This window comes from Zingiber officinale, chromosome 4B, assembly GCF_018446385.1.
Source record: "Zingiber officinale cultivar Zhangliang chromosome 4B, Zo_v1.1, whole genome shotgun sequence".
NCBI classification, from domain to species: domain Eukaryota; kingdom Viridiplantae; phylum Streptophyta; class Magnoliopsida; order Zingiberales; family Zingiberaceae; genus Zingiber; species Zingiber officinale.
Genome location: NC_055993.1, coordinates 89988300 through 89998550, shown reverse-complemented (window position 1 = coordinate 89998550; position 10251 = coordinate 89988300).

Below are 10251 nucleotides of genomic sequence, written 5' to 3'. Positions count from 1 at the left end.
GCACGAGGAAATACAGATAGGTCAAAGGGATTGACCAGACATCTGATGGAAGTCCAAGTAGGTCAAGGGAGTGACCAGATACTTGGCATGAATAGAAAAGTCCAAGTAGGTCAAGGGAGTGACCAGATACTTGGCATGAATAGAAAAGTCCAAGTGGGTCAAAGAGATTGACCAGACACTTGGTGGGAAGTCCTAGTAAGTCAAAGGAGTGACCAGATGCTAGGCATGATGTACCAACAGGTCAAGGTTGACCGGATGTTGGTTTGAGAGGCTTGGGACTTGGTTTTGGGCAAAAACCAAGTGCTGGATCGATCGATGGATCGATCCAGAGATGGATCGATCGGTGGATCGATCCGTGCCTTTCCTAGCGAACAGAGAGCCTCGGATCGATCCGTGGATCGATCCAGATGTCCCAATCGATCGATGGATCGATTGGGACGCGGCTGCTTCGCGCGATCGTTTCTAGAGCACAGAGGCGCTCTGGATCGATCCGTGGATCGATCCAAAGCCTTCCCGATCGATTGGGAACATTCGAATCGATCGGGATCCGACCGTTGCGTCGGGTTTATAGCCGCAGGCGAACGTTGTCTTCGGCATCTCTTCGCAGATTCACTTCAGATCTCTCGCCAACTCCTCCACAGCGCTCTCAAAGATCAGATCGCCAGTTCTTGAAGGATCTTGGAAGCTTTCCAAGTCAAGAGGCGGATCAAAGGCAAGAAGAGAAGCTAGGGTTAGGGTTTTCTGTACTCATTGTAAGCTTTGCGCTTGTATTTTGTTTCCCTTTCCTTTCTTCTTGTACTGAGAGTCTTGTAGGGCTTCTCCGCCCTCGGTAGTTACCGAAAAGGAGTGTTTTCATAGTGGAGGGTGCGTGCGTGGTGTGGATCCTTGGACTAGTCACCTCTTGTGAGGTGGATACCAAGTAAATCAACCGTGTTAGCGTTGTGTGATTGTTTCTTTGTATTTCCGCTGCACATCTTTGAAGAAACAAGCAACGTCGAGCAACGAGCGAACGCGACGAGCTATTCACCCCCCCCCCCTCTAGCTACTTTTGGTCCTAACAAAAAGTTTATCAAACCCTACAACATAGCATCGGAATGGATTGGGATGATAGTACGTCAAGGAAACTTTGTCGAAAGCATGTCTAGACTGAATATGGAATTCTACCTGGTGCACTAGACTTAGTTGATCTGACCGAAGCTACCCCAGTCAAACATGGGCTAGTTAGACCAAAATTTAGTATTAAGTTTTTTGGACGGAAACAGTTTGGAAGTCTTCAGCAAGTGGTCCACCGTTGATACACAAGAAGGCTATATGTCTCGCCACTGAACTGAAAGCTTATCCTTATGAAGCCTGCTTGATTAACCCAAAGCTAACTTTGAATCTAACATGGGTTCAATAACCTTTTTCAACTTAATTAAAATTATCTTTAAAAACTTAAAATTATTTTAAAACTTAATTAAAATTATTTTAAAACTTAATTAAAATTATTTTAAAATTAATTAAAAAAATTTTCAACTTAATTAAAAATTATTTTAAAACTTAATTAAAATTATTTTAAAACTTAATTAAAATTATTTTAAAACTTAATTAAAATTATTTTAAAATTCATTAAAAACTTTTTCAACTTAATTAAAAATTATTTTAAAACTTAATTAAAATTATATTAAAACTTAATTAAAAATTATTTTAAAACTAAATTAAAATTATTTTAAAACTTAATTAAAATTATTTTAAAATTAATTAAAAACTTTTTCAAATAATTAAAATTTATTTTAAAATTTAATTAAAATTATTTTAAAATTAATTAAAAACTTTTTCAACTTAATTAAAAATTATTTTGAAACTTAATTAAAAATTATTTTAAAACTTAATTAAAATTATTTTAAAAATTAATTAAAATTATTTTAAAATTAATCAAAAATTATTTTAAAACTTAACTAAAATTATTTTAAAACTTAATTAAAATTAATTAAAAACTTTTTCAAATTAATTAAAAATTATTTTAAAACTTAATTAATATTATTTTAAAAATTAATTAAAATTATTTTAAAATTAATTAAAAACTTTTTCAACTTAATTAAAAATTATTTTAAAACTTAATTAAAAATTATTTTAAAACTTAATTAAAAATTATTTTAAAACTTAATTAAAATTATTTTAAAATTAATTAAAAACTTTTTCAACTTAATTAAAAATTATTTTAAAACTTAATTAAAATTATTTTAAAACTTAATTAAATTTTTTTTTAAAACTTAATTAAAATTATTTTGAAATTAATCAAAATTTATTTTAAAACTTAATTAAAATTATTTTAAAATTAATTAAAAACTTTTTCAACTTAATTAAAAATTATTTTAAAACATAATTAAAATTATTTTAAAACTTAATAAAAATTATTTTAAAAGTTAATTAAAATTATTTTAAAATTAATTAAAAACTTTTTCAACTTAATTAAAAATTATTTTAAAACTTAATTAAAAATTATTTTAAAACTTAATTAAAATTAATTAAAAATTATTTTAAAATTAATTAAAAACTTTTTCAACTTAATTAAAAATTATTTTAAAACTTAATTAAAAATTATTTTAAAACTTAATTAAAATTATTTTAAAATTAATTAAAAACTTTTTCAACTTAAATAAAAATTATTTTAAAACTTAATTAAAATTATTTTAAAACTTAATTAAATTTTTTTTAAAACTTAATTAAAATTATTTTAAAATTAATCAAAAATTATTTTAAAATTAATCAAAAATTATTTTAAAACTTAATTAAAATTATTTTAAAACTTTATTAAAATTATTTTAAAATTAATTAAAAACTTTTTCAACTTAATTAAAAATTATTTTAAAACTTAATTTAAATTATGAAAAATTATTTTTAAACTTAATTAAATTTATTAAAAAATTATTTTAAAAATTAATTAAAATTATTTTAAAACTTAATTAAAATTATTTTAAAACTTAATTAAAAATTATTTTAAAACTTAATTAAAATTATTTTAAAACTTAATTAAAATTATTTTTAAATTAATTAAAAACTTTTTCAACTTAATTAAAATTATTTTAAAACTTAATTAAAATTATTTTAAAACTTAATTAAAATTATTTTAAAATTAATTAAAAACTTTTTTCAACTTAATTAAAATTATTTTAAAACTTAATTAAAATTATTAAAAAAACTTATTTAAAATTATTTTAAAAACTTAATTATTTTAAAAACCTTTTCAACTTAATTAAAATTATTTTGAAATTAATTAAAAAATTTTAAACTTAATTTAAAAACTTAAAACTTAAACAAACAATACTTATAAAACTTAAATTCTTTAACCAAACTTTGACTTAGAAACCTACATTTTTGTAGGAATCCAAAGATCTGGATAAATGGATCTTGGACAGCGGATGCTCCAGACACATGACTGGGGATCAACACAAATTTACAAATATCAAATTCAAAAACTTAGGATCTGTTGCCTTTGGAAACAATGGCAAACTAAAGGTAATAGGTATAGGTGAAATTCATTTACAATCAAACATTACAATTAAAAAGGTTTTACTTGTTTAACATTTTCATTACAACTTGCTTAGTATAAGTCAACTCTGTGATTCAGGATTTAAAGTTAAATTTTTGTCCTCTGAATGTCTGATAAGTTATAATGACTCATCTAATATATTATTAAAAGGCTTTAGAGATAAAAAATATATATTCAATTTATCTACCTGAAACAATATCCAAATGTTTGTTAACAAATCATGATGAAACTTGGTTGTGGCATAGAAGATTAGCTCACATTCACTTTAGGAATTTACTGAAATTAAACAAAATTGATTTAGTTAAGGGTTTACCAAAGTTAGGGAATCCTATAAATAAATTCTGTAATTCTTGTCAACAAGGAAAACAAATTAAATTAACTCATAAACTTACACATCAAAACAGAACAAATCGAATATTAGACCTATTACACTTAGATTTATTTGATTCTCATGGAATCGAATCTTTAAATGGGAGTCTTTATTGCTTAGTAATTATTGATGACTATTCTAGATATACTTGGGTAAAATTCTTATCTAATAAAAATGAAACCTTTGAAATATTTAAACATTTCTGTAAACAAATAGAAAATGAAAAAGAAGTTAAAATTAAGAAAATAAGAAGTGATAATGGAGGAGAATTTAAAAATCAAAATTTTAATAATTTTTGCCTAGAAAATGGTTATCACCATGAATTTTCATGTCCAAAAACTCCACAACAAAATGACTTAGTAGAACGTAAAAATAGAACCTTACAAGAAGCTTCAAGAACAATGTTAAACGAATATAATTTATCAAAGTATTTCTGGGCTGAAGTTGTTAATACAGCTTGTTATGTCCAAAATAGAATTACTATTAATAAATATCTAAATAAAACACCTTATGAAGTTTATTTTAATAAAATTCCAAACATAAAATATTTTAAAGTATTTAGATGTAATGTACATATATTAAATCTTAAAGATTACTTAGGTAAATTCACTTCAAAAACTCAACAAGGAATATTTCTAGGTTATTCATCTACAAGTCGAGCCTATAGGGTTTATAATAAATCTACTTTAAAAATTGAAGAAACCACTAATGTAATCTTTAATGAATACAATGACATGTCTATTAATCAAAATGGTTCAGTTGATCAAGAAGAAGAAGACAAGTTAACACAAACAAACCAAATTGAAAACCCACGTATATTAAAATCAAACCCTAATCATCCAATTAATCAGATCATAGGAAACCCTGAATTACGAGTTCAAACAAGATCAACTTTTAGAAACTTAAGTCAAATAGCATTAATATCTAAAATTGAACCTAAAAATATAAGTGATGCATTAATAGAACCTGATTGGGTAATTGCAATGCAAGAAGAATTGAATCAATTTGAACGAAATCAAGTCTGGGATCTAGTACCTCCACCAAAAGATAAGTCAATTATTAACACAAAATGGGTATTTAGGAATAAATTAGACGATCAAGGAAAAATAGTAAGAAACAAAGCCCGTCTAGTAGCGAAAGGGTTTAGTCAAGTCGAAGGACTAGATTACGACGAGACTTATGCTCCGATAGCTAGACTTGAATCAATCAGAATGTTACTAGCCTATGCAGCATTTAAAGGTTTCAAGTTATACCAAATGGACATTAAATCAGCCTTTCTAAATGGTCACATTAAGGAAGAAGTCTACGTAAGTCAACCACCCGGATTTGAGGATCTAGAAAAACCAACCTATGTCTTTAGACTAAAAAAGGCTTTATATGGGCTAAAACAAGCACCTAGGGCTTGGTATGAAAGACTGTTTAGTTTTTTAAAATCAAAAGGGTTTAACGAAGGCCAAATTGATCCTACACTTTTTATTAAAACTTTTGATTTAGATATTTTTATAGCTCAGGTTTATGTTGACGATATTGTGTTTGGTTCAACCAACTCAAAATTCTTAAAAGAATTTGTAACTTTAATGGAAAATGAATTTGAAATGAGTTTGGTTGGTGAACTAAACTATTTTTTAGGACTTCAAATTAAACAAACTAAGGATGGTAACTATGTACATCAAACTAAGTATACAAAAAAACTCCTTAAAAAATTTGGTATGGAAAACTGTAAAGGGCTTAAAACACCTATGACAAGTAATCTTACCCTTGATAGTGACGAAAATGGAATACCTGTTGACTTAAAGTATTATAGAAGCATGATAGGAAGTTTACTTTACTTAACTGCAAGCAGACCTGACATTTTATTTGCAGTAAGTATGTGTGCTCGATATCAAACTTGTGCAAAAGAGTCCCATTTATCCTTGGTTAAATGAATTATTAAATATTTAAAAGGAACTATTAATGTAGGAATATGGTACCCTAGAACTTCGCAATTTGATTTAGTCGGGTATTCTGACTCTGATTATGTCGGGTGTAAGTTAGATAGAAAGAGTACTAGTGGAGGATGCCAATTACTAGGATCATCTTTAGTTAGTTGGTTTAGTTGTAAGCAACAATGTGTTGCATTATCAACCACCGAAGCCGAATACATCGCGATGGGTGAATGCGTAGCCCAATTACTATGGATGTCACACACTTTAAAAGACTTTAATCTACATTATAAAAATGTAAAAACCTACATTGATAACATTAGCTCTATAAATCTAACTAAAAATCCGGTTCATCATTCTAGAACTAAACATATAGAAGTAAAACATCATTTCATTAGGGATCATGTTTCAAAAGGGAACATTGAACTCAACTATGTTGAATCTAAATCTAACTTAGCGGATATTTTCACTAAACCATTACCTGACGCAGACTTTAGTAACTTAAGGAGAAAATTAGGGATGTGTTTTATAGAATAGATTCTTTTAGTTTTTAAAATCATTACTTAGTTTATTTTTCAAAATTATTTTTGTAAAAAACTCCCTTTTTCAAAATTTTTGTTTCAAACTTTTTCAAAATATTTTCTTTTTCTGGAGTAGCCTAGGTCCTACCGTAGAATTGCATGATCCTATAGATCTAGGAGCTAGCATCTCACAAGCACAGTAGGATTCCTTGTTTGATAACTTAGAATGGTGAGATGCTTAGGACCTAGCCTAAGATTTCATATGCTTATGTCAGTGCATCACTATAAATCAGGGCTTTGAAGAACATACATGAATCAATTTGGGTTAACTAGCTAGTAAAAACCTAGTTAGTATTAAAATACTCAAATTGACCAACCTAAGTCCATTGCTACTATCTTATGGTAGTTAGCTTTGTACAAAGGTTCGACATTTCATCATAAGGACTTTTTTCCTTAATCTTTTTGCTCATGCTTGGACTTTTAGGGTGCCATCAATTCTAGGGGGAGCCTTGAACTATGCATTTTTCACATTTTTGAAAATCCTAATTTTTATTCATATTTTTCGATCTTTTTAACAATGTTTAAAATTATTCTTGAAAAATCTTTTTGTGTTTAAATTTTAAAAAAAAACTTTTTTCAAAATTCTTATTTTTTTATAGCTGTAGACTTTTAAATTTATTATTTTTGCAAAACTCAAGTAAAATATTTTTCTGAAAACTTACAAGCTGCTTGTTTGGAGGGTTTTGGAATGGGAATGAAATGAAACTTGGTGCTTGGTTTGAGGAAATGATAGTGGGCCCCACGGATTCATTCCTTAAAATATGGGAATGAGCCATTAATGAGTAATATGGGAAGTATGGGAATCATTCCCATTTCATTATTATATACAATCATTCCTATTACCTATCTCATTCCCTTATCCGAAACAAGCAGCCCCTTAGTAACAATTTTTTTTTTAAAAAAAAACTTTGGTAAACCTTTCAAAATTACTATATCTTGAGAATCTTAATTATACTAGCTTATTAGTACTCTTTTTATAAACCTAGCTAAATTTTTGTAAGGTGTTAATAATTTCAAACATTTGAACCAAAACATTTTATTGAAAGTTGCTTTTAGAAATTTTAACATAGTAAAATTATTTTGTTAGTAAAACTTTACTCTCTTCAGAATATTTTACTTAGGAATATTTTTCAAAATATGGTCTCTTCAAAATTATTTTTAACTTAGTAAAATTTTTATTTTTCAAAATATCTATTTAACTTAGGAAAATTATTCTTTTCAAAATTATTTTATAGCTTTTTAACTTAGTAAAAATTTTCAAAATATTTTCAAATTTTAACTTAGTTAAAAACATTTTTGAATATCAAAATTAACTTTTTCATTTCAAGTAATTTTTGAACACTTAGTTAAAATTGTTATACATTTCAACCCTTTTTGGTTTGTTAGTCTTCCCTTATTTTTGATATCTGTCAAAGGGGGAGAGATAGTGAATTCAGGGGGAGTTGTTTAACTCAAGGGGAGAATTAAAAGTTAAATTGCTTGTTTATTTAATTGTTGCATATTTTTAACTTAACTTTGAACCTTGGTTGCCAAACATCAAAAAGGGGGAGATTGCTGGTGCAAGTTGCATCAGAATCAAACCTAAGTTTTGATGTTGTCAAAGGTTCAAGTTAAGTCTTATTATGATCTAACAAGTTGACTGAGTGTGCAGGATGTTTACTCAACCGGGAAAGACCTAGTTGGAGGCTAGGCAGGAGAAATCTTAGCAGATCGTGGAATCCTGGTGCAAGTTCAAGAAGGTCGAGGGGACCCGAAGCTTGGCAGTGTGATCGAGAAGTCTGTGTTAGGACCAAAAGTAGCTAGAGGGGGGGGGGGGGTGAATAGCTCGTCGCGTTCGCTTGGTGCGCTTCGTTGCTTGGCGTTGCTTGTTTCTTCTTGGATGTGCAGCGGAAAATACAGAAACAAACATAAAACGCTAACACTAGGATTTTACTTGGTATCCACCTCACAAGAGGTGACTAATCCAAGGATCCACACCAACGCACACACCCTCCACTAAATAAAACCTCCTTTGTGGTAACTACCAAGGGCGGAGAAGCCCTACAAGACTCAATACAAGAAGAAAGGGAAGGAGTACAAGAAATAGAAGCTTACAAGCTTTACAATGAGTACAAACCCTAACCCTAGCTTCTCTTCTTGGCTTTGATCCGCCTCTTGACTTGGAGAGCTTCCAAGATCCTTCAAGAACTGGCGATCTGAGCTTTGTGAGTGCTGTGGAGGAGCTGGCGAGAATCGAGAAGTTGTCGTTAAAGTTCTGCCGAAGACCACGCTCGCTCGACGCCAACGGTGGATCCCGATCGATTCAATGTTCGAATCGATCGAGGCTGGATCGATCACGGATCGATCCAGAGCGCCTCTGTTCCCTGCGCTCGATCGATCCACGGATCGATCCGGCGCTATCGCGCGCGAAGATCGCCCGATCGATCGGCCGATCGATCGGGACCTCGATCGATCCACGGATCGATCCGAGTTTCTGATGGAAGAATCCGGATCGATCCACCGATCGATCCACATCGGATCGATCCACGGATCGATCCAGACTTGGTTTTGCCCAAAACCAAGTCCCAAACCTCCTCACCAACATCCGGTCAACCTTGACTGTTGGTACATCATGCCTCGCATCCGTCACCCTTGACCTGCTAGGACTCCCCACCAGTGTCAGGTCAATCCTTTGACCCACTTGGACTTTTACTCGTCGTGCCAAGTATCCGGTCACTCCATTGACCTACTTGGACTTCCACTAGATGTCCGGTCAACCTTGACCCATCTGGACTTCCTTCCTTGCCAAGTATCCAACAATCCTTTGACCTACTTGGACTTCCCAACACCGGATGTCCGATCATCCTTGATCCATCTGGATTTTCCCTTGCCAGGCATCAATCACCTTGACCTACTTGGACTTCCCAACACCAGATGTCCGATCATCCTTGATCCATCTGGATTTCCTTCCTTGCCTGGCTTCACTCACCAGGACTTTCACCTAGCTTCACTCACTAGGGTTTTCCATCTGCCTAGTTTCACTCACTAGGACTTTCACCTGGCTTCACTCACCAGGACTTTCACCTAGCTTCACTCACTAGGACTTTCACCTGGCTTCACTCACCAGGACTTTCACCTAGCTTCACTCACTAGGGTTTTCATTCTGCCTAGCTTCACTCACTAGGACTTTCACCTGGCTTCACTCACCAGGATTTCCTTCTGCCTAGCTTCACTCACTAGGACTTCCTTCTGCCTAACATGCCAGTTAGGACTTCCCAGTCAAGTATCCGGTCAACCTTGACCTACTTGACTCTTCTTCGATTGATGTCTTATTGTCAAACATCTAAACCCTAACCAAGACTCAGCTTGGTTAACCAGGTCACCCTTGACCTGAGGGATATTGCACCAACAGTCTGGAGGACCGAAGATCAAGAGAAAAGTTCAGGGAAGCCGATCAAGGATGAGTGAAAAGTCCAAACTAGATCTGGAGGATCAAAGTTTGCCAGGTAGATTGATGTAACCAAACTGAAGGAGCGACAGTGAGGTCGGGTTCCCGAAGGGAACAACCTTAGGTCACTGATCGAACTGAAGAAACCGGAAAGGTTTTCAAGTTGAGATCATGACAGTTTTACTGTCTTTCATATTACTCATGCATTTTTATTACTGTGCTAATCTCGGTTTTGCAGGGTATTTTGCTTAACACTATTTTGCAGATTCTGTTCGATCGGTCGACCGAACCACTTGATTGGTCGACCGAACCAGGCAAATTCAGTTCAGTATTCAGATCAAACCTGAACAGAGTCCGAGCCTGATCAAAGCTTGATCGATCGACCGAACAGTAAGATCGGTCGATCGAACACTGATGAC